The sequence below is a fragment of the Solenopsis invicta genome, chromosome 5 (genome assembly GCF_016802725.1).
Source record: "Solenopsis invicta isolate M01_SB chromosome 5, UNIL_Sinv_3.0, whole genome shotgun sequence".
NCBI classification, from domain to species: domain Eukaryota; kingdom Metazoa; phylum Arthropoda; class Insecta; order Hymenoptera; family Formicidae; genus Solenopsis; species Solenopsis invicta.
The window spans coordinates 26039407-26066192 of record NC_052668.1 but is presented as its reverse complement, the minus strand read 5'-3'; the positions used below and the strand labels follow the sequence as shown (position 1 = coordinate 26066192).

Sequence of the window (26786 nt, the reverse complement as noted above, 5' to 3'; positions counted from 1 at the left end):
TCTATCTTTCGCACGCGCGCCACGCGAATAGATTCTATAATCAAACTGAAATCTAGCAATTTTATATACGTTTAATTTTTTGAATGCAATTTGAAATAGATAATTAGATTATTAAATTACGGACAATCTCAATCTTCTTTCATTTAGGTAATTACGTTAGTAATAGCTTAAATATATTTTATAAATAGTTTTATATATTTTATAATTATACTTATTTTATTTAATAATTTAATTATATTTTAGAAATTTAATTTTATATATTTATCCTCAAAATACGTATTTATATTTTGAATGCATAATTCAATACGTTTCAACATTGAGTAAATAATACTGTAAATAGTATAAACGCAATTTTAATATGTAGTACGGATCAAATTAAGGGATATGTATTTTTTTTTTATACGTGCCCGTTTTCACTTTAAGAGGTGAAACCGGTATTTTTCTTTCAAAGCAAATATATATCGTCGAAACTATAAGAGATAGAAGAAAATGTTCTAAATGAAAGTTGAATAGTTTGAAGAATACTTTGTAACAGTAATAAAATTTTTTTTAATTAAAAAAAAATTTTAATTTAAAATTAAAATAAATTTTTTTATCAACGCTACAATATATTAAAGGCTTGTCAAAATCGGAGGACGACACTTCCGTGCCTTTCCTTGTTAGAATAAATGGAACTGCACATTATAAAAAAAAATCATTATATTATGTTCAAGTAAATGTATTTATTAAAGAATATTTCCTAGTTTAAAAATTAATTATTTTATACTAGCTAATATTTACTTGAATCAAGGAAATGATGTTGAATATATTTACTTAAACATGAAAATTTTTTTCTTCAGTCTATGATGAAGAATTATTAAGATATTTCCACTTTCGATATATAACGACATTATCGCATAGGTTTTCATTCAACGAACTCGAGCGAACAAATAACGGGGATGTTAAAATTTCGCGGGATCGAGTCAAAAGACAGACGGTGCGACTTACACGAGAGCAGAAAAGTGGGAGATAAATCGTGAGAAGCGGGAGCCCAGATTTCCTTCGTCACGCGGGTGGCGATTCATTCGATCCACTCGGAATCATTGGGATTGAATACGACGATGAGCCGCGCGAGCGAGCGAGCGAACGAGCGAACGGACAGATGGACGGGATGGGACAGGGCGGGGAACGATTCTCTCTCGCGTCGACGAAGAATCCGAGTGCTGGGGAGCAGTTCGCGCGTTAGTTCCGGAGCGCCGAGCTAATATTTGAAGTTCCTGAAATAGTTACACGCTCGGTCGCGTAATGAGCTCCGGCGGCGCTCCCGAATAATCATTCCTCGCGCGAGACAGAGAGAGGGAGCGCGCCACGAATCTCCGCGCGCGAGTTCTCCGCGAATCGACACTAGTTCTCCGGGAGACACTCGTGAGAGACGAAGACGGTGAGTTCAATAAGCTCGTCCTTACGGGCGGAGACGGGCAAGAGAGAAAGAGAGAGAGAGAGAGAGGGAGAAAGAGCTTCTATCCGTCGGATACATTCTCCTGCAACGACATCCGATAGACGAACGATGTTACGAGCTGTGCATCGTCGTCGTTGTCGTCGTGGTGCCGTCCGTCTACCGCTTCGCGCGACGCTCGCTTCATCGTGATTCACCGGCTATACATTAGTCCCCGGGATTTCGGGACGATGTTAGCGGGAGTTGACACGGACGTCTCATTGATTTCGCGATCTCCGGAATACTCCGTGCGTCCGTTATAACGTCCCAGTCACGAATTCTGCATTAGATCTCGGCTGCCGGCTCCTTCGAGGGAGATGAAGGAGTTTTCGGAGGAAACGTCAGAGACGGCAGCGATCCGCCGAGCGGAACTAATGAGTCCCGCCAACCATTTGTTGCAAATGTCTGTTCGGTGATGTACGTCGGGAAAAAAAAAAATCATCGGCGACGTCTCCGTTTCAGGTATGGAAAATACGGTTTTGTGTTTATGTTTGCCCGCAAATCAATTAGAGCGTTCATCGTGTTTGCCAAACCTTTCCTTTGATTCAAATAAAATCAAAATATCGTAATGTAAACAGGATTTGTTTTAACGTGAAATGTATATGAAAGAAATTCAATGCGTGTACTTTTAATTGATTTACATCAAACTGATATTGCTTTTATCAATATTATTATTATCGATATAAATAAATCACCTCTTTTATTTCAAAATAAGATTATATTATGAAATAAAAGATAACTAAATAAATACAAAACGAGCCATTAAGAGTCAAGCGCTGGCATTAATACGCAATACAATTATTATTAAAATAAACTTTATTCTGGATATACATCATAGTCTCTATCCGCTCCGTAAAGTTATATTCATATCTCAACTCTATTTTAAGCCTTAAACCTTAAAGAACCTCAGACGCGTAAAAGATCTCGTAAATATTTGAACTTGGAGAAACTGAACGATAGCTCTGTAGTCGCCAATTGACCTTGGTGGTTTTTCATTCCTCGAGTTCCGTCAGTTTTAGAGAAATTTTACCAATTTGACAACTCTGATTTAAGTAGCGTTCTAGCACCGACAAATTAGGAGTTTATTAAAGCACACAAAAATCCTTTCTTTCTTTCTTTCTCTGAATTGTAAAAATAATGTTGTAAGATTGTAATGCTTTTTATGCCGGACAAACAAGCAGACAATTAAGGATGTATTGGACGTACGGTCCCTTCAAAGTAAATTTTGGGAATGTGTTAATATTTAAAAAATAGATTATATACATGTGAAAGTTGTGTGAATAAGATTAGGGTCACTGCACTAGCTAAACAGTCGCCAATAAACTATTTCAGAAAAGTATTAAAATAATAAAACTTTAAAATAATGAATTGCGAATTAATTGTATTTTTTATGATCCAGTTTTCATAAAGGTTTTATTAAAATATCATTTTTTTTTATTTAAAAATGTAATGTATTTCAATTAAAATTTTATTTATATGTTTGTTGACTGGCCAGCTCAATTCTTTATTTTTGTTCAATGATTGGTGCAGTAAAATTTATTTATTTACCAATTTTATTTATCAAAAAATTATAGTTTGCGGTGCCATCTCTCAATTAATTAGTCAGTATTTCTTTAATGATATTATCTCAATTTTCTACGACAGTTAGACGCTCATTATGACTACGATATAAATCGGATTATCTTTGTATTTTACTTATTCATTTTTATACATTGACTGTTCTATTGACTACGTATTTTATTTCCTGACAAATTTGTCTCTAATTTGTAATCCGGTGTACATCGTTACGATGTTGATTGCGAGCCATTTTTCTCAATTTGTAAATCAGTCACTTTGATTTTTTACGTGGAAGTTCGCTTAAATAGAATAGGAAATTTCCACACGGCCTTCTAACTGCCGGAAGCAAGGCACGAGTTCTCGTTGACTCGCTACGAACTTGGATGACTTCCCATTCTGATATTTGCTCTATCGGTTGCGTGCTGCCATCGAAGGATAGCTTAAAATAGAGCAATTATGTAGCGTATACTCTGGAACATATCCAGGTCGAGTGAAAGGTTTTTCAAGTAATTTTGTTGCGCGCTAATATTCTTAGTAGCCTATTTCATAATTTTGTTATTATTACTAGTCTTTATTATATTTTTGTTTCGATTACAAAATAAATTTCCGTTCCCGATACACGGGACACGAGACGTACATGTATCCGAGAATCAGACGTCGCGTCGTTGTGTAACTCTGACGAGGAGGTTACTGCCAGCGGAGTGCTTAATTAAAATATTAACTCTCGGCGGTCCTCGGGCCACAAAGCTTAGAGGCCAGGTGGCTTTAAGACTCGAGGGACAGCGATTGCTCGACTCGAATCGAACTGTACGAACGGCGGGAAGCGGCGGCGGCGGTGAGTACGAAGGCGAGGACAAGTTCCGACCAAATTGTAATCCGGTGATCCCCGGCAGTACAGCCAATCCTCGCGGCCGAACTTTAACGGCAACTCCGGACATAACTCCGGGAGAAACTTCCGAGAGTCCCGGAAACGGGATTAAGAGGCGCAACGTGAAAGCTCATCGCCTCGCCAAAGGAATCGCGCGCCCGGTCTTCGTCGGGCGGGCGTTGCTTATTAACTCGCAGCAGAACTCATTTATTTCGCCCTAGCTACTTCGCCCATTAGTGCTCATAACTGGTCCTGATTCCCGCGCGAGCGGGATGTATACGCGCGCGAGCTATGTACCTTGATGGAAGATAGTTTGCACGTCGTTCTTCGAGACGGCGGGTAGATTAGTTTTGCATCGTACACAGTGTTGCGTCGGTATACGTTCTGGATGACGTATTCTCTAAGGAATTCGAGCGTCGTCCGAAAGGAGAGCTTGATAGATTCTTTATATCCGTTTAGTGTTCTTCATTTCTTTATATCTATTATAGCATTCTATTTTAAATATAAACTATTAGAATCTCTGGGTATCTGTGTAATTATTATAGCTGTCGATAATAGATAGAAAAGACAAATGTCTCGATAAGCGTGATCATCACGTGATTAAACGGGCTCTTAACGCAACGCCGTACCCCAATTCCGCTGTCCAAATTGCCTAATTTTATTACCTCGTTTCATTCACGCAACATTGAAATCCGATTCGATCGAGGGGCCGTTTCTATCCGAGGGGTCAGAAAGTACCCTCCTAATGAAAGAGCCTTCCTTTCTCGATCAGGTAAACTTATTAATGTTTCAGTCTCGGGACATTAAACGCCCTTTGCCTTACTAAATCATTAATATCAGCTTAACGACGTTTACGACTACAAAGCAGCAATGTAACATTTTGCAGAGATTAATCAATCAAGAGAGAGAGTGCAATCGATACTCTCGAATACTGACATTATTCGATTTTTTGGAATATGTTTTTCTTGATTGGATATCTATCGTTTGCAAAATTTTTTCATGAAGACTTTAGATTGAGTGTAAAAGCTCTGAGTTATTTTCTTGCGTAATATGCAATACAATAAAACAAATATAACATGGATGTAATTTAAATTGCGTTAAAATATTTGAAATTTAGCATTAACAAATTATCGCTTATTCATCTAAAATTTAAAAATCGAAGTATTTTGGAAGTCTTGTTTTTTCATATTTTTTTAAGTAGGCCCGCATTTTTCATTATCAGCGACAAAATTTAAATGTTGTTTGAGATGTATCATTAACAAGAAGTAACGTGTTACTTGTAACGCTACTACTGTTATAAAAAAATTTTTGATATTTATGACTATAATTACATGATAAAATGATTATTACGTCAAAAGCTCTACTTTTATAATTATTTTTGTTATAATGTTAGTAATAATAACCTTATATTTATAATTTTATCAATCATGAAAAGATTTTATTACAAATTATAGTAATTTAGAAGATTAATATAGTCAAGATACATGGTTGGTAAAGAAACATTTTTTTAATAAGTGTAATTACAATTATTGTAAATATAACTATTTTTTAAATATTCACTTATTATTTATGCAGTAATGATAACTGATAATAACTATAATTTGCATGCAAAATAACTATAAATATAGAATTTGCACCGAAAGTGTCTCTGAATGTTAATTAAATTATGATAATTGTAGCCATTTTTTTTCTCAGCGTAGATTTCGTATTAAACTGTCAACTAGTGATATAGACAATAGATATGCTACTTTAAAAAAGAAAGTCATTAAACTTTTGTGAAAAAGTAACAGAATAATGAAAAGTAACGAATCGTTACTTTCTGAGGCTAATATTCACAGTCGACTTTTATATTTAAAATCTTCTTAAATATAAAACCATCTTAAGATATCATCGACCAATCAGAGAATCGTATTAACATCTTAAAATGTTATTTAAAACGATCTTGGAATAAGCATCTTCTATGAATACTGATCTAAGTAAGGATGGTAGTAACGCATTACTTTTTAAAATCAGTAACGAGTGATGGTAACGAGTTACTTTTATAAAGTGAATCATTAGTAGACCGATAAAGATGTATTCAGCGTCAGAGTGAAGTTGACGGATTAATCTCGCGAGCGCCGAACTTACTTTGCGCATAAAGTATTGGTGGCTTCCGAGCATCAAGGCTACATCGGAGCTGCATTCCTAATCGCCACCCCGTCACGGGCGCCACTTTTGGGACCGGATGAGCCATCGCCGGGTTCCCTTAGGGAAGGGCGCGAATGGAAATTGAATCATATTATCAGTCTCGGCACGCCCTGCTCCCGGTTTCTCTTCGCGAGGCAGAGACGAGCGAGAGAGAGAGAGAGAGAGAGAGAAGAGATAAACAGATAGAGAGGGAACATGGTGGGACTCGTGTGTCGTGTCTCGTTATTCCCCGTTACTAGACCGCGCGCACCACGTAGACGTGATGTTCATTACGGGAAGTGTACGGTGTTTCAGGACGTCTTGGGGACTACGACTCTCTCTCCTATTGCGAGCGCGCGCATCGTCTCCTCGCTTTGTCGTATGTTAGATTTACATCTAATGTGAAGAGATTTCGCACACAGTAACCCCTTACTGTGCCGTTTCGAGTGGCTTCCGTCGAATTGCTTATTTGCTGTTACCGGCATCAATAAGTCAGATTAATTATATGTGCGAGTTTAAATATCAACCGAATTCAGAATACGAGACCTCTGGCATTATATTGCACGTCCCGTGAAGCTCAAGAACTCTCTTGTATTATTTGAAAATATTAATATACCATTTTTCCCGTTTTTCTTCTTCTTTTTTTTTTGAAATTAAATTGTCTGTGGGAAAGCTAATCTTATTATAATCTTATAGCCGTAAGCCAGTCTTGTAAAATGATATCCCGCTACTCGCAACGCTATTATAGATATTATTGCTTCCACTACTCGTCTGCGTGATTATTCGTACAAGCTATTTCCATTATTATTATTGTGCTCGTGTGTTTCGCGAATAATAGAATTTATCTGCACATATACACTCGAGCACATTTCGCCTGAGCGTGTAATGAACGTGACTTTCGCTCGCTCTTTTTCCCACCCCCCTTGCCCTCTTTGTCTCCCGTGCGTCTGACTCATGCTCCATTTTCTACTCGTGCCGGATATATTCCGCCTTGATATATTCCGCCTTCGTACCGCTGTCTCGGACCGACGACGACGGCTGAGTTCCCGACTGCGCCGGCGGCGACTGCGGCGCAGTCTCCTGCAAATTTTGTAGACAAGCTCTCGGCGGGTTGTGTACACATTTCCCGGATTTAACTCAACGGCTTCGCTCCGGACGTACCCAAAGGACTCGGACAGGAGCTAGACGTGGCGAAGTAGGGAAACACCCGCGGTCACGATTGTGAGCGTCGCGCTTACGATAATTATTATCGCACCTTGCGACGAAGAAGCTGAATGCAACCAAGACGAAGACGATGATAACGTACGACGCGCAGGGTTGACACGCGCAGTTTCGCCGACGTGATTCCACGCGAACACGCAAATGTGATTGAAGCTCGGCGAAGCTTCGGCGAGGATCGGGTCCCGCGGGTTACAAGACTTTGTTATTATACGAATACCAGAAAGAGATTGAGAAAACGGAGAATGTAGTTTCCATTTGAGGCCACGGGAATAGTATATTATTATTTGTTCGCGTTTCTCTTCGGAATCGAAAGAAGGAAGGGAACCGAATATTTGCCCGAGAGGTCGAAATTTTGATATGCAATAAAAAGCATTCATCGAGCATTTCCAGATCGACGTTGCGAAATCAATTTATAAGTCTGGAACTAGAAAGGAGTTGCTGAATGCGTATTGATTGCTTAAAACGCATCTCAATAATATTTTATATTTTTACTTAATATAAGCAATATTTATAGTAACGAAAGTATGAAATAAATGAGAATTGAGTGATGTAGGCAAAAATTTAACATGTTACATCCAGTTTCATATGTGCTAACAATTAAAGAAAAATCAGATACTGATGTTAATTTTTTATCAGTTTGAGTAGCTGACAATACAGCAAAAAAACCATGCGATTTTATTTTGAATTTTTGCATTTTTACAAAAGAAGGTTTATTATAAAATATTTTACATTTGTTGTATATACGTATCGGCAATTGTTATGAAGATTAAATCGACATTTTTGTAAAATTTATCAAATTTTCTAAATCGTACCATCACACAAATTTTATTGCAATAAATAATATTAACGTAAGATTTATAAGTGATAGTAATAAAACTAATAATTGATGTGAATAAAAAAATTGCAAAAGTAAAGCCATGTTTTATTTCAGTGTTCTTACTTTTTCATTGTTGTTATTTATCAATTATTAAATATTTGATCCTTTTTTATTAAATTATTATTAAATTGAATCAATTTCTTATATTTTTAATTATTTTAATTCATAAATTCGATACTTTCAAATACGAATACGCTTTAATAGACCCAGATACGATTTAGGCTACTGGTTGCTTATATCATATCTTTTGCAGTAAAAAGACTTTTAATAAATTTGTTATTAGTGAAGGTTAATCGTTGTAATATTATAGATACCTAAAACATTGGCTTATATGCGTACAAATTAATACCAAATACGAAATGTAATAAAAAATAGTTTAAGTGGTACACATTCGGCAATTGTTCTCCACTTTTTACAGCCTTTCTATTCTCAGGAAAATAAATGAAAATTGTGGAATCATTATGCCGTAATAATTTTACAAATGTGATATTGTCGATTTTTATTAGAGCAATTTTCTCGGCTATTTTAGCTACGATTTATGTCTACGGAATAATTCGGCATAATAATGAAATTTATATCAAAGTGCGCGTATTTAACATATTACTCGTAACTCTACTCTTTCTTGCAGAAATTACTTTTTCTAATGACGTTAAACCTCGCAAGAGGATGCGACCGAAATATTCGGGCGGTATTATGTCGAATGTAAAAAAGTTCCATCAATCTTCTCGCGCGAAATCGAACCTCTTCGTTTCCACCTTATCGGTAGCTCTCCTTCTCTTCCCTTTGAAAATCCGTGGAGCGAGCGTCGTTCTTGTTTCCATGATGACACCGTGACGCACCGTTCGTTCCGAAATCCTTCCGACTTCGACGCAATCTCAGCATTGTCCTGCGCGAAGCTCGCCTCGTAAAAGCCGAGAACGGCCGTCACCGTCGGATCGACATTGGATGAGCAACGATATCCGGCGAGATATCCGAATCGAATCGACTCGCGCGAATCGAGGACGAATCCGGAGGAGCGAAAACGGCATTGGTGCAAGAAGCGCAATTTACAGCGAGTCGTGCGATTTTTTGTATATATGCTACGTGAAAAGGAACGAAGAGGGTCACGAGAGAGGAGCGCGGGCGCCGAATGCGAAAAATTTTCAGAAACCTACTAAACGTATTTTATCCCGAACGAACGGGTAACATCCCGACAAGGAAACCATGTTATTCGTTTGAGTTTCCCATGACCGCAGGGTTACATCCAAGCTATACCCAAGCTATTTTGCGCTATCAATTAGTTGAGAGTTAGCGATATATTGAGTCCTAACTTCGCTTAAAGTTCAAAGCTATCCAAAAGCGGTAATGCCAAACGACGAAATGTAAACTGGCGTAATTGAATGCTTTACGGAAACATTTATCCGTATAATTCGCTAGATTTTCGCGTACCCGTTTTAATTCTATTGCTAACCCTATCAGGAAACAATATTTTTAAAATGTTTTTTAAATATTTAAAAAACGTTATAATGAAGGATAAATATTTAAAAAAACATTTAAAAAACATAGTCTGCTGATAGGGAAACTATAAATATTATTATTATTTTTTTAGTTCCTTGACAATTTCTCTTATGAACGTGTTCTTTAGAACAATAAGAAAGCATTTTATATTTATGTTAAAATTTTTAAAATATCCGTGTGTTAATTTAACATAACGCGACTGTGTTGTTTAAATATTTTGTATTAAATGTTGATATTCAACATTTCTAAATATTTAATAAATAAAACGATGCAGTTTTAAATCGCAAATCCCAAGATACGTAAATAAATAAAATATACGTGAGCTAATTTAACTTATAATAAATATTAATTTCAATGAAGAGATATGAATCCACAATTTATTAAATTGTATCAAAGTGTTACATGTTTTGTGTTAATTTTCTATATAATATGGAATGTCGTGTAAGAGTGACGAACTCGTAAGTAACAAGTCGCGAGTTTGAACTTTCTATATGCGGATATTCTAAGTTTGTAATCTACACTCTACAGTGATAACTTATCGAAATTCACAGAGAAACTCTTTCGGCCCTGATGACGTACAAGATTTAATATGGTCTCACCCATTATTACTTTTACATATCATTTATATCGCTTTTTAACATATTCATGCACTTTACATTAAATTAACACAAAAACTTGAGTGAATCGTTTAAGATGTGTGTAAAATTTAACTTTTCGCACTGTGTATATATCTCAAATAATTATTGCAGAATAGATATTAAAAAATTAACTATATATTAAGTGTCTACAATATGAATGAAACAACGATCAACGTTATTTCACGAGTTTTTAAATGAACTAAGAGAGATAGGACAACAAAAGCTCTACTTCGTGATACTGCATTGCTTATGCTTTCAAATTAAAAAACATCGACACCACCATCGTGTAAAAGATGCAGATACAGGAGTGCGATAAATCGACATTTAGCCACCGCGACCGCGCGGAAACGACGGCACCGAAAATCCGTGTGGCTCGTCGCCCGCGCTTTATTAACTTTGAACAATGCACGAGCAGACGTTAATTTTGTCGAGCGTGTAACAGATAGCCAGCGCGTACTAAATACGCCCATGAATTCGTGATTAATGCGCGGTGGCGTCACAACATGTCAAGAAAAAGGATATCTCGCAGCGAAGATCAATCCATATTAAAGTTGAATACGCGTGAATAGAGAATTACCTACATTTTTATTAACTTAAATAGGGTAACTTCGGCATTTACGTCGCGCGAGGATTTACGCCTCAGAAGTCCAAAAATAGGAGTGAGGGAGTAGTAGTAATTTACACGTAACTATTCTGTTATGCGCCTTTATTAATATTGTGTTGTGATTGTAGTACTTTACTATTATTATTAAGCATAATAATTAATTAATATCGACCATAGTTGAATCAATTTGTTAACGTAGTATAGCTTATTTATGTATTATAACCTGCATAAAATGTTTATTATAAGGAGTATGACAGGCTTAACAGTTATTTGCACTCCACTGCCATTTATACGTATTAACCCCTCCAATACTGCATTACATTTCGTTTATTTATTATTGTCTTTTTTTTTAATAAACTTTGTAAACACATTTTATGTTACGTTTTTTTATGTCTTGTTTATAAATTGTTTATGTACCAAATATTTCATATGAATGACCATATATCTTACCCTAATGGGATATGGGGCAAGAGTTCTTGTAATTTTTTTAAATATAAGAAAATAAATATTTTGCATTTCTAATTTTTTTTACAATAGTACGAAATTTTTATTAATATAGTTTATTATTTTTAAACATACTAAATTAAGTTGGATGCGGCATATACATCAAAGTTACCTTAACGGATAACAGAAAACATTTATTGACTTAAATATTCTAATACTAACATAAATTTTAATAATGTTTTTAACAATTTCCTCTCTAATTCTTCCCTAAAAATAGCTCCAATAATTTCTTCCCTTTCTCTCTCTTTCCATTATTTAAATAATACAAAATTGATTGATAAAAATTATGCCTGCTAACTACATGTTCATAAATAAATAAACGACTTCAAGTTGACAGCGTAAAAAAGTCATTGTGGCGTCAGTGAATCACTATTACGCCGATGTACAACTGTACATTCGTCGGATTAATTGCAGTGAAATTTTGTTTAATTAGCGAACTCGTCCTACCTCACCACTCACAACTCATTGTTTACCACGCGCCCATGTGCGTGCGGCCTAACGCGAGACATTAATGCCCGACGGATTATTACCGCGCGATAAATTACGGTTGTTCTGTGCCGCGCGACGCGATGGCTTCCCTTTAACGTACGGCCAAAGCTACGCGATTTAATGGCTATCCGATTCCAGCACGAGCGCACGAGTATTCCGCTTATTTATTCGCACCGGCGACATTGTTCCTCTTACTCGGCGAGTCTTGAATCGGGATTTTCGGGAGAAAGGAGGAAAAAAGACTCGTTCCGCCAGAATACAAAGGACCCTAGTGTGCTCAATGCGATTTGTCTTTCTCTCTCTCGAGAGAGAAATCGTTTTCCATGAATGAATGATCGCAAGTAAAAAATATTGATTAAAGATGTATTGGACAAGTAGAATAATTAAACTATAAAAGTATGTTATAAATAAAAATATAATTTTATTTATATTATACAATTTTCATATGTGTATAATTTATTTGAAGTGTTAATATTAAACATATTCCAAAATTTTGTTAATTTCACAAGGTCTTAAAGAGGCCTGTTTAAGAACTTGTGAAATTAAATTTTGGAATATGTTTAATGTTAACACTTCAAATAAATTATACACATGAAAGTTGTATGAATAAGATTATATTTTTATTTATAACATACTTTTATAGTTTAGTTATTCTACTTGTTACTAAAAATAAAATTACTTTTTACAACATTAAGAAATCTCAATTTTTTTTGTATAAGTACTTTAAGTATTCAAGATGATTTATAGAAAGTTTTATTGCAATTGTCTGTTTAATTATTTTATAATAATTAAATAAATTTTGTTTATTTTACAGAACTGATGTCCACATCATAACAAAACTTTACACACTAAATCTTTGAATATTGAAAGTACTTAAATAAATTTAGATTTTTTTCATTATTTTTTATTTTATTATTAATTATATGTTTAAAGCACACGTCTACTTCTTATTGAAATAATTTTTATTCAAATAAAAAATTGTCGCCAAATATTTTTCTACTACTTTCAAATACAATGTAAAACAATCTGTAATTTTTTCATAATTTTCTTAACATTTTAAGAAATGTTTTATACATCTTTAAAAGAATCGCAAATAATAATTTCCGATCGCACTAAATTTATAGTTGTGAAGCGATTGGAAAGTACATTCGCGTTATAAAATTCCGCGACGAAAAAAAAAAAGAAGAAAAAACGTAAACAATGCCTCGATTTGCGATAGAATATATTATTACTTCCGATCCGACGATTATTATCGATTAAGCAATGGGGCAGGGCGACTGCGACTACTTTTGATGTCGGAATCATGTCGGGCAAAAAAGTTGGTGAGACTTATCGATCAGAGTTTTGCTTCGGTAACTTCTCAGACAAATTGGCCGGCGAGAAGAATTAATGACGCCGCCAACGTGGTGCGGAAACGCGAGACAATAAAGATGCGGAACTTTGTTTGATGTATAAATAATGGACGATAGATCCAATTACTTGTTACAAGAACTGTAATAAAGTATAACGCGGAATATAAGGGTTATCGTAAAATTTATAACTCATATTGCGAGAGTAAACACGCGCGAGTCGCTATCGTCGCGATATGCTTTTCCGCCGTGTTCTTTCTTTTTTTACGGGTTTATTTTACAGAGAAAATCCTTTAATTCAATAATTTTAGATGAATCTTGGAATTTGTATCGCAGAAGGAAATTACGGAGAAAACGCGCGGCTTTGCGGCATCTCTAGGGGGACAAATCTCCCGTCTCTATCTCTCCGGAAAGTCGGGACATCGATGTCCCAAATTTGTGTACCAAGTAACTTTTACCTTTTTCCCTGACGGTAGATGCAAAGTTCTTATCGCGCAGCCACTTTCGACGTGACTGTCCCCTCGTTAATTACCTAGGAGGATACCCGCGCGCTTCTGTGAGTTTTCCTTGGCACCGGGACCCGGGCCACACGTATACCGCCGTTGATGTACGGTGGATTACTCGGCGAGCGATAAATTACGGTCGCCAAGGGACGGCTTTCGCGACGGTTACAGACGCCAATAAAACGGAAGGCGGCGCGCACGCAGCCGCGGCTGGTGCACGCTCGCCGAAACAAGTCAGTTGCGCGTGTCTCGGCCCGAACGAAAATGTCACGGGAGCGCGTTAATCTCATCCCGCCGTATAATTCAATTCCGGTTTAACCTCGTTATCCGGCGGCTACGTTTGCTCGTTAAACACGACAGGAACGAGTCCGCGGCTTACGGAACGAATCATAAACACGCGCGCCCCAGCCGGATCCTCGAATCACTCACACTCGTTCTCCGAAGGAAGAGACGAAAGGGGAAACATATCTTTGTTTTTCCTCGACCCGTCTGGCGCGCGAAATTTTATACGTTATAAATTTTGTTCGCCTCGCGCGGACAGCCAGCCACATCGATTTGTTTCAATTAGGACGGGACGACGGGAAATGCCACGGTTTTTGGATAAAAGGCGCGAAAGAAATATAACTCGTCGCATATATGATCGGAGAGAGAAATACTTTTAATTATTTGCAATACATAATTCGGACTAAGTATGATAATTTCCATAAGAAAATACGCGGTTATACTAACGAGGAAAAAAATTTTAATGATAATAACACACTGAGAAAAAAGTTTAATAATAATATTTAAGCTTTGATGAAATAATTTTAATTAAATCTTTAGTTAAGGTAATTATATATTTAATGATTAATTAATTAAACGTAATAATAACTAATTAGTTACCAACGATTATCAAACGGTTATAGATATTAATAAATACATATTTGATTATATTATTGTAACTAAATTAAAGCTGTCATGTAAACTTGATTATTGTTACCAAACTTTTTTTTCAAGGCACAAAAAGTCTTTAATCTCAACTCGATTTTTTAATTACAATTGCGATGATTGTGAGAAACAATTGTTTTGAATAAATTACATTTACGTACACTGAGAAAAGAATATCTTAAAACAAAGAAATTATTTACTCGGTGGATTGTGTTAAAAATTTCTTAATTGAAATATATATGTAAATAAAATAAAGAAATAATTTTTAATCAAATAATTTTTTCTTGCAATTCCAGAAAATATTTACTATTAGATAAGAAAATCAGATTTTATAAATTTAAGAAAATAATTTAACGAAGTTTAATAATGTTATTTGTAAAATCATTATTTAAATGTGAAAAACGGAAAAAGTAATGTGTCTGTTTACTTAAATAGAACAAACGATGCTTGCACGAAAAAATTATAGTTTAACAAAATATATTTTTTCATTAAAAATAAGATTTTTCTCAGTGTATAATAATTGTAAGCAACGGTTCTTTTGAATAAAATATAGCAGTTGAAGTTGCGAATTTAAATAGAGGATTCAAAACAATATTCATTGCAACATTCACGCTGCATCTAAATATGCTCTCTTCCTCGCTGCGAATATGGAAATTCAATTACATTACCTTACTTACAATACTACTTCGCCGGATTTACTGCCGGTGCATTCATTCTGCCTTCCGCACAGAGAGCGTGGAAAAACGTCGGAATCACCGTCATTCGCATATTGAAGTATCGCAAATGTGATTGCAAACGACGTCGAACGAGAAGCGGCGACGACAACGACGATGACGACAATGAGACCCCGAGAAAGCGGCGCGGGATGGGTTTATCAAAAACTTCGATCACCGGCAAATGGGATCGAGAATGGAAGCGCTTGTATACAGCGGCGACACACGGCGAAGAGGAAAACGAGACACAGAGAATAGAGAAGAAAGAGGCAGACGGAAAAAGAAAGAGAGAGTGCAGTAAGGAGGATGGGGAGACAGGAAATCTTGAAGGGGCGGAGGAGCCGCGACGCAACGATCGCTGAAACTTTTAGCAATCTATCTTAGAAACTCACCCCCCTCGCGGCGAGAGATCTTCGACTCTACGTGTTTCTACGGAGGTATATCAGAAAGTGTGGGATGTATTTCGCGGCGAAAAGATTTAGAATCGTTCCTCGCCCTAAGGAAAATTAGATTAGAACCACCGCGGTGGTTTCGCGTGCCACGTGGTTTCTCAATTTACCACCTTAATCACCTCGAAGATTAAATGTCACGTTGAATCGCCCGATGACTCCGATGGCGTCCACTTGACGCTAACCGGAAGATAAAGCATCGCAATCTGTCCACACACATTGTCCGAGTTTTCTAATTTCACCCACGTAGAAATCCCCACGTAACTTTTAATATTAAATAAAGCCCCCGTTAATTGAGTCCGAGTAGGGGAAAAAGTTTGTCTAAAAGTTTCATGCCGTTTGCCGTGAGCGCTCTGTATACGTGTTGCGCTTCTCGTGAGCCGTGAGAATAAGCGGCCTGCTCGCGCGCGTTGATGCAACGAGGGACCCTCCTCCCACAGCATAGATTTTAATTATGCGACCGCGTCGACCGCACGTTTCAGAGCCGCGTTGACAGAGTAAATACGGCAGGCTTAAAACTTCATGGATCGCCCGCCCCATTCGCTGATGCGACCGCTGATTACGGGCCGGCCGTTGAGAGAGCTCTTTCGCAAAGCACACGCGCGGATTGATTAAAAATTTCACGCGTCAAGACCTAATCGCGGTCCGATGTTTGTTCGTTTCGAAGTGGCGCGTCTCTCGCGCCTCGTTCAATCGCCGAAAGATAGGAATGATTTAAAATGTCTGCAATATGCGGGGAAAAGCAAAGGGAGTGTTTGCGAGCATTAATAATAATAAACTGTGGAACGCGCGGGGGAATGCAATCCTTACGAGATCGCGCAAATATGACTCGAGATTAAATTTTCTTACTTGTCTGGGATATATACCTTCTGTAAACGGTGAAATCGCGTTTACGGATGTAATACATTAAAGGATCGGGAAGCGATATTAAAGAGCTAAATACTTTTCTGCAATAACGCAATAATTTCCGCAGAGAGACATTCGTGGGCGCCGCTGCGCGTTGCATCTCAGATATCGCAAAAATTTTACAATATCCTATTTTAATTTCCGCGAGATCTCCGCGCGGGGGTCTATACATCAATCTAAATGCAGAGAGAGAGAGAGAGAGAGAGAGAGCGCTTTATTTTCCGCGTCAGGATGCGATTGTGGCGGAAACTCTATTGATATCTTTCATCTTGACAGGCCAAACGATATTCGATATTCCCGTGGAGCGCTCGTTCGCGCATCGGCCCCGGCTGTATGGATATTAAAAATCCACTCGAGTGAAATTACGAGAGACTCCGACGTTGCCGCGTCGCTTGGCGGATTTAAGAAACTTTGATCGCGCGGCCGGCTATCGGGCGGACGAGTCAACTTTCACATTATCGAAATTAAATCATGAACTTTAAATAGTATGTTCCGACGGCCGAAGGCGCGAGAGGGAGTTATCCCGAAGAAAATTCGTCGGGTGCATGCTCGAAAGCGCGAGATCAAAAGCGCAATTTCGCTCGGGGGCGAAACAAGTTCCCCCTTTTACGTTCGCGGAAACAGTCCGACTTCGGTGGCCAATAAAGGTTACGTCGAACTTTCATAGACCTGCTGTAACGCCAATGAAAGTTGCGACGTAAATATGATTTAACGCTGGGAGGATCTCGCGGGCTTCTATCTTTGCGCGCGGAGATCCTTTGGCGAAGAAATATTGCGCCGCGGTTAATCAAATATGCTAATGATGTAGTTTCCAGTTTCAGCTTTTTTTCACGACGAAGCATCGGGCGAAATAATAGGATTCATTAAAATACCGAAATGCGGGAAGAAAGTGTGGAAAGAAGTAGATAGATATGAGGGACGCGCAATAAAGCGAATTAAAAATACTTTAGCCCTCAAATGGGATAGCAAATTGCCCGATTGTCAATCACGACAGAATTGCGAGGGCCGTATAAAATTGTGCGCAATTACCATCGCGATCTCGACGACGCGATAAAAATCTCATAATTGCGCGCGGAAATTGCGTTTTTCCATCTTTGGACTCTCCACGGCGATTCGCGTGACGCAATTAACAATCGCTTACCTGACCACACGGCAGACGGGAGATAAAAATGGCGGTTAATCCGCCTTAAGCTCTTTCGGTTTTGCGCGGTAATAACAACAGGTTAAACTCACCGTCATCAGCTCGTGGCCGGCGAAGGGTTGGGAACCATAATGCAAACCAACGGCGAACCGCGTCGTGACTTTGGCCTCGTCGCGACGATTATCAAGCCGCATGCCGGCGAGCTTTCAGCTTGAAAAAGCTTTTTCTCTTTCTCTCTGTCTCTCTCTCTGCGAACAGAAAGAAATGTGAAGTATCAGAGGGCAAACGAGGCGCGACAAAGAGACTGCCTATTTTCGCCTTTTTTTCCCACCGCCGCGTCAACAAATTAATTGGCGAGAACGCGTGTCCTGAAAATATAAGGAAGTTGCATCGCGAAAAAAAAAGAGATAGAGGAAAAGGAGAAAAAGTGCATCTCGGGAGGAGAGAAAGGGAAATGCCACGGATCGGCGTTTTTCCGCGGCAATCTCGTTAAGGAGCCTCTGGAGCCTTGTTTCTTTCCGATCGCGGTGCAAACAGGATTACGTAAATCCGATTTACTAATTACGTGTGCCCGGCTAGTTCCTCATTAAAGTGGTACTTTTAATGACACCTCAACGCCTGCCGGCCGTTACGCGCCGTTGATTTTATTTTTCGCTGCAAACGATACCACGTGCACGCTCGTGCTCTTGGAAAAATTTTTTATGAGCCCGCGGAAGATATATATATATATATATATATATACATATATAACGTTACGAGCTTCGGTTATTGCACCGGCGGCGGCGGCGGCGCACTTAGCGGCGAACGGGAACAAAGGAAATTAATAGACGAAAGGGTGTCGGGCGCGCGATAAATTACGAGAAGGATGAACGTCGCAATATTTCAGTCGTTTTACGACAACTCGATTCGCCGAAATTGCCTCGAATTTATTACGTAACTTAATAATTTGTTTACAAGACGCGCGCGACCGTTTTTATATGAAAAAAGAAAGAAGAAAAAAAAATATGGAGAACACGGGCGCGCTACTTGTTTCTATGTTAACCAGAGAGAAACGCCGTGTAACTTGATTATGTACCGGTTTTATCAGAGAGCGTGGAGAAAGATGAGGCCGCGCACGGCCGGCCGCGGCGCGGGTACTTCAAAAGAAAAGGAAGGGGAATTAAAAAGATGCGTTTTCTCGCGGCAACGGCGCGTTCGAGTCAAGCGCTTCATTTACGATCCAAGTTTGCGCGATGGAGGATAATAACTAACGCACTTTGAGATAATGCAACCCTCGAGGGCAACTAAGGGCCTCCGTCTCGCGTTCGCTCATGCCACGTTCCGAGCCTGTTTACGGTGTTGCACGGCGCTGCACTTCGCACACAAAAAAGGAAAAAAAAGAGAGGAGGGGGAGAATTTTATCGTTAATGGATCGAGTGAGGGACGGCGGTGGCGGTGGCGGCGGCGGCGGCGGTGACGGCGAAGATCCCGATGGGAAAGAGAAGACTACAAGTTTCATCCCTTGTACCGAGGCAGGGCACGAAAGGGGATTACATATTTCATTGGCCGGTTGACGAGAAGTAGGCCAGCTTTATTCTACCGCGCTCCTCTCACGCGCCGCGGGTCGCGATATTGCCTCGGGCTCGATCAAAGCGGGGAAAAAGTAAAACCGAACTCCTGTAAAAGGCGCTTTACTTCCTTATATACAGGTCGCGGAAGTAATATCCGTGAAATAACGCCGCCGTCGCCGCCGCCGCGTCTCGATGTATGTGCGAAGCGTTTCACGCGCGGGAGATTCACGAGCGAGATCAAAATTTTGCGGACTGTTAAATATCCCCGTGGAGTCACGCAGCTCCGTTCTACGTGAGCAGCGCGCGCTCGGCGAACGTTCGTATCTCTTTTTGTCTCTCTCTCTTTCTCTCTCTTTCGAGATAGCTCAGAGATTTTCCCGTATTTCTGGGTCAATCAACAAGATTCCTCCGAGTGCAGCGGGATAGAATCGAGCGAAATCTACAATAGGAACGGCAGGAAAAACATTTTCCGGGCGGCGCCTTTTCCGCGCGCGCGCGCGCGCCGTCCTAAAAGGGACATTCACGTTTACATCCACTTCAAAGAGTAACTCTTCCACGAAATTACGGGGGCTTCCCTTTCCCGTAGTCGAGCGACGCGCCCCGCTGCATCGACTCTCTTGCCACGACGACGGGGAATTCGTGTTTGCATAATCCGAAGACAAAGGAAAACATTCCGAAGTGGCCGTCGTGTGTCTCCGCGAGAGGCACGTAAAGCGCTTTTATTTATCCAATCGCCCCTCCGCCTCTCTCGGGAAAAGGGCTTGCAATCCTCGAGCGGTAATGAGGTTTCGACTGGTGGTGAGCTGGCCGGAAGTCGTTTCCCCGAATCAGGGTGCTCGGAGCTTTCGCGCGCGCGCGCGCGAACGCGTCGAGCAGAAATTGGTTGCGGGCAACGGCTGGCAATCGGAAAAACGAGCGCCCGCAATCAGGGCCGCGTTGGATTTCAGTCGAGTTGCCGCGGCGGTTTCTGCCGCGCGGTTAACGAGCGGCGATTATGAGCGGAGAGATGGAGAGGCGAATGAGCTTGTTATTTGTTGCCGGCGCGTTGACTCGTTATGCGCCGCGTACGTGAGCGTACGTTTCCGGAAGGCGTTCCGAATACCCCAACGCTTCGGTGAAATATAATTTGTTGTGCCGCTTAGTTAAAATGTCCGAGCAACAATAAAAATTTTACGTAGGTTTATAGGAAATTAAACGTTGAACTTTCAAATTGGCGCCCAACGTGCGCAAATTGCTTTTACTTTGATTCAAGTGGATTTCACTTTTTTTCTTTTTCATAATTTTAACTTACTCTGTTCGGCTCTACTTGACTCGTAAACGTATTTTATTTTCTTATTAATATCTCGGTTAAAAACTTTTTTCTTTGGCACACCTAATGATTTCATCTGTTAAAATGTAACGCTTTTCTCTAAAAATTTTTTACACTTTCCTTTTTAAAGCTTTTTCATCGTATCGACTCAAACGATATGATAGCATAAGAAAGTCTAATAGCACAAATTAATTGAATTGATTTAAAGATGTATTACACTTATTTTTAAAATAATGAAAATATAAAAAAAAATTACAGACTGTTCTACATTTAAAAGTAATACAACAAATTTGGCGGTGATTTTCTACCCGGATCCAAAATTATTTTAACAAATAAGTAATAGAAAATTGTTTTTATGGAAATATAAATGAGAAATAAAGGCAAAAATCAGATTTTCTGAAATATAAATACTTTAAATACACAAAATAATTTATATAAAGTTTCATTGCGATGCAGAGGTCAATAGTTAAAAATAAATGAAATTTAAATAGAACACATCGACTGAAATGTGAAAATTCAATATAAAATACATTACAGGTTATAATTTAGCGCGCTGATATGTATTGTGTGATTTTATATAACTTTTCGAGTTCACGAAAACGTGCCAAATAAATTATTGGACTTAAACACAATTCTAAGTTGAATCAAAAATAGTAATATCACGTTATTAAAGAAAAGATTAATTTAATAATAAATTGCTAACAAGCATTTAAAACCTTTTATTCCCTGAAAAATTATAAAGGATTTGTTTGCGAAAAATAACACATCAGTTATTATAGGAATCAAAATTTATTTATGGTACCACTGAGCTCAGAATCGTAATCAAACTTTACATAAATCATCTTGGATACTTAAAGTACTTTTATTTATAAAAATTAAGATTTTTGCCATTTTTATCTAAAACAAATAAAGTAAATAAATTACAAAAATGTGTTAGTAAATAAAAATCGTATGTCATTCACACAACTTTTGTATACATACGTAGTTTATTTAAAGTATAAGTATTAACACATTTCCAATTTTATTGTATTTTGTAAAGACTGTGTATGTACATGGGTACATCTTTAAGAAAGAATATTTGATGTAAAATGCATTACAAGGCACTCGTCCAAATGCAATGTATAGCGCGCCTGAATATTTAATGAAATGAATAAGTTTATCGAGATACATCTTGTTCGCGTGTATACGCGGCCACGGTTTCGAAAATCAGAGCATCACTTGCTCGGGCGTGGATAAAACGATGAAGCGAAGTGCACAGAAACGCTTCTCCTGTCAGAAATATTATTCCGCTTTGCTGAGCGAGAAGGAAGAAAAGTTCGCATCGGCAAACTTGCTTTTGATTTGGCGCAATATTTTTACCTCGCGGATGAGAAATCGCAAATCTAGACATTCGTGGCAGAATCTGTATGCCTTGTTTAGAGATAAATTTCATGCGAATACGGAAAACGGACGCGAGACGAGGGTCCTTTCGCAAAAGGCGAAAAGGTAGCCGTGGCATTCGATTTCAATTCGCGAGAGGAGTCTTGCATGACTTGAATGGAATCCGGCAAGAGATCAGACACTCGAAAAGGAAACGCTCGAGAGACCTCGCGTACAGTTTGAAAGACTTAGCTTTAACGTTCGCGATGAGCAAGAAATATTCCCGCCGTTGTCGTCCAGAATGCAGACGGGAACCCGACGGCAATATGAGGCGACTCGCGAGAGCGACTTTGATCGAGACAATTGGACAAATTCCTTTGCGTAATGTGCTGTCTTTGTCGTGGAGAAGTAACGAATAGCAGAGGGAAAGGATGGGATTTATGGGGAACTGCGCGACGCTGAGAACGCGGATAGCCGGCTCTATCGTTGCTCGGGAGAGCGCATTTTAAGGAAGCGCTTTTGTCTCGCAGCTTCCTCTTCTGTCGACTTCATTTTCGCGACCGCGGAATATTTCCGCAAAGTACGATCATAAAAAGTGCCACCCTCCCTTTCTCCTTACGTTACCTCTCAATAAATTTCAAATAGCTTAAACGTATTCTTAGCTTAATATGTTAAAGACCGTCGACGAGTATTCTCTTCGCTACTGAATATTAAAAGATGTAATTTAAATAAAGATGTAGTTTTAGTTTTAGTTTCCATGTGTGCGTCGAAATTTGTCATTTTAACGTAAGACGTACGGTTAAGAAGTAACTACATTTAATTAATTTTTCGCTGTTGGAAAATTTGTGTACTCTTGTGAAAAAATCTGCTGGTTAAGGTTTTTGTGTTAAGTAATGAACATATGCGTAAATTTAACGCATGACTGCTATGTTATTCGGCTATTTTAGTTAAATATTAACTGTATATTGAACTATGGCATGAAAATAATTTGAAAAGAAAAGATTACGTCCGACGGTACGAGGTGAACAGTGCTGGAATTTTTACGAAGATAAAATATTTACGATTAAATGCAAGTGGAAATTTGAAACGAAATCAGGTTGAGAATTAAATTGATTCTTGCTTCAGAAGAGATCGATGTAGGAGCTTATAATCCAGATTATATCGCTCAAGTTTTCATTTCGCAGCGACGAGACGCGTGCATTGTGCGCGCGATTAAAATTCTCCTTGATTGAAACGTATCGTAACTAAAATCGATGGCGCCACACCTACACTTTCGGGCGCCTTCCTTTTCGCCTGTCCCGTCGCAGAGCAGCGAAACAATTTTCAATGCGCCAGATGCCGTTGATAAATGGCACGGAAACGTTCGCGATGCAGTCTCAGCTAGGAGACGTCAAACTCCATTGGCAAGTTAACGACTCGGTCGTTGTAACGACGGGAATTGACGACGTGCGGATGAGAGATATTGAGGGGGAGGAGACAGAAAGCGCGCCGATGGATAGACGCGTTCGAAAACGCGTCGCGAAACGCGCAAACCGCGTCGCCAGAAGCAGCTGCGATTGACACTGACGGTTAGGCCAGTCCCGTCAGTATGCCATTCCGTATATATTGCGAGTTCGATACATATGCAACTGTATCGAACTGGAGATGAGCTCTCACCAAAACCCAAATCCTTATAAAATACTAATTACAATTTGCAATACTAAATTACAAATTAATCTATTATATTTGAAGCTTTCTTAATGGAAATAAATAAAAGTGTTTTATTCAATTGGGATTGTAGCTTTGTACGTAACAATATTCAGAATACCATTAATATTCTAAATTTATTTCTATGAATGTAAATAGATTCCTGTACATAATATGAGGTATGTTATATAAGAACATATTTATGTATAGGAATAATAATATGAAATAATTGAATAATTGTTTGCGGAGAATATTCCAGAATATTCTAACGCGAAGCTCCGCTGGTCGTCTAAAGTGGCGCTGAAACACAGTAAAAACACTTTGTATGACTAGTCCTTGTTGAAATTGTTGTGTTAAATTTTTAACGTATCCAAGTGTTAATTTAGCACAATGTGATTATGTTATTTGAACTTTTTAAATGTTGAATTAATATTTAACGTTTCTTCGTTAAAATAACGTAATTTGAGATCAAATAAATAAATAATGTAAAAACAATGTTACCTTAAACCATAAAGTCTAAGATAAACGAATATAAAGTGTACGTGTTAACATATTATAAATGTTAATTTATTGAAGAAGTATGTTTCCGTATTGTTTCCAAATTGTGTCGAATTGTTTACATAATATTTATGTTACTTTCTAACATGTTCATCTTTTGTGTTAATTCAACACAAGGTAGATATGTTAAAAAGTTACATAAATATTACGTGAAAAATTAACACAAAAAATGTAGAACTTTGACAAAGGAAATTTGGAAACATATTTCTTCAGTAAAATTAACTTTATAACATATTGAAATACATTTTATTCATTTATCTTGAACTTCATGTTTCAAAACTACATTATTTTTATGTTGTTTATTCATAAATGGTGTTATTTTAACGCTAAGAAATATTAAATATCAATTTAACACAAAATGCTCAAATAACATAATCTCATTATGTTAAAGTGACACTTGGATATGTTAAAAATTTAACACAAAAATATCAACGAGAACCGGCTTTAACATAAATACAAAATGTTTTCTACTGTGTATCAAATAACATTTCAAAGTATTGTGATATTTACTTTATTTTACAAATGGCCTAATATTCTCTACTTCACCGCGACATGGCACGCGAGAGCCTATCCGCTCTTCAAGATCTCAATTTGCAAGCCGAAACTCGTGTGTCATTAAATCGCTGACTATAAATTGCGGATGCCGACCGAAGGAGCAAATGCGGAGAACAAGCGAGGCTCTGTCGGCATTCCGCTCGATGAACCTCTAACGACAACGGCCACCACACTTACGAGTAAACCTAACACGCCCCGTGACCGCCGCGCCTCGTTTTCCCACGCGTTCTCCACTAAATTCTCCAAATTAACCCTGTCGTATTATAAGTCATCCGCTAGAATTAATATACATGCGGTCGTTGGCGTTTCTGCGCAAAGCAAATTTTCTCACCGCGCACGATCAACGTTTTCGTACGGCCAAAACTAATTCACCGTATTGTCCTAATAGTTCATTATAATTTACAAGCGACTGGGACTAAATTTTCGATAATGATTATTGGTAACGATGACACTTTGTGATTATTACGGCATGAATGAAATAAGAGGAATGATGTGATATTATTCACATAAATATGCAATGTTCTCTCAAATAATGTTATTTAAAAATGATTCATTATGCGTTACCAGATGGGATAATTACATCCTGGAGAATATCTCGTAAATTTTGGACATGTTACGTGATCCGCGTGTCTCCCCTCTTTTATTACGTATTACATTTAATTATTTATTACTTCTTTTTTTTACAGCCGATATCACCTGTAATTATATTACACTCTTCTCACTTTTCAAGTTTAATCAGAAAGTTTTGATTCGGTCGGGAAATGCTATTCCGCAATATCGCAATAACTACAAATACAAATTTTACTATCTATGTATGCACAGCGAAGTGCATTCGTTTCGAGTTTCGGAGGGAACTTCCGGGATCGTGCACGAAACTCACAGCGACGTTTACCTCGACCCCGTCTGACCCTTCCGGTAACCGCGTATTTATTCTCGCGCTTAACATACGCCATCCTTTTACCATCCGTGCCTGCGCCCTCGGCTGACACACGCGGGTGGTAATTGCGAAGCGACTGCGAATTCCAAACGTCGCCTCTCTCGTGCGCGTCCGTGGATTAACGAAATGGAATCCCGAAAATGGCGCAAACTGCCCGCCGCGCGGGATCGGCAGCCCTATTCGTGATCAAGAATTATAACGAGCTCAGGAATAGAATATTCGTGAAAACTGGACTACTCGTCGCGTTCCCAATTAAGTAATCCGTATATCATGAAAGTGCATAATGCTCTGCAAAAATTGTTAAAACGAAAAAGAGAGAGGAGTCTAGAAGCAAAAGGTCTGTTAAAAGATTTGTTAATGCTAAATTGTTTTATAAGCTTTGACTCACGTAAAATTCGTCTGCACGGAAAGAAATTAATCACATTAAAATTGGATAGCCGAATAATGCAACGGAGCGTCGGCACGATTTTATCTAATTTAAAGTTTAATATCTCGGATAAGGAAGTAATTTTTTATGCTTAATTTCTCGACTGATTTTTTGCCTCTTACGTATAATACTTGCAAAAATTCATTTGCATATTGTTAATTAATGTACACGGAAGGGATGGTTTCGTTAATCTGTATATTTAGCTGGATACCGATCTGAAAATTTTGTTAGATCATCAAAATAATTATATAGAACGTTCAAATTGGTTGCCAGAATAATAGAATGTCAAAACTTTTTGTAGCATTGCTCATCATGCTCGAACGTTCATTGTAATTATTCTGATGGTCTAACAAAGTTATTTTCAGATTTGTATCTAGCTAAATTTTTAAGTACTTTAGCAAAACCGTATATTTTCCTTAGAGAAAGAACAATTTTACTGAAATAGATATGAAAATAATTGTGTTGAACCATTTAAACAATTGTATCGAATGTTTGACTTACAATTAATTGCTACAATGTTAA

General features: G+C 38.1%; 1 protein-coding gene across 2 annotated transcripts in view; it reads left to right on the top strand.

Annotated features, from left to right (window-relative positions):
• Positions 1 to 1244: 1244 nt before the first annotated feature.
• The window catches only part of LOC105195292, a 264833-nt gene continuing 239291 nt past the window's right edge, over positions 1245 to 26786 (top strand). Inside the window, exon 1 of one of the 2 annotated variants that reach the window (XM_026131018.2) lies at positions 1245 to 1936. The gene's annotated coding sequence lies outside the window, so the exon portion shown is untranslated. The remainder of the gene's footprint in view (positions 1937 to 26786) is intronic. The other variant, XM_011160664.3, reaches the window with a different exon arrangement.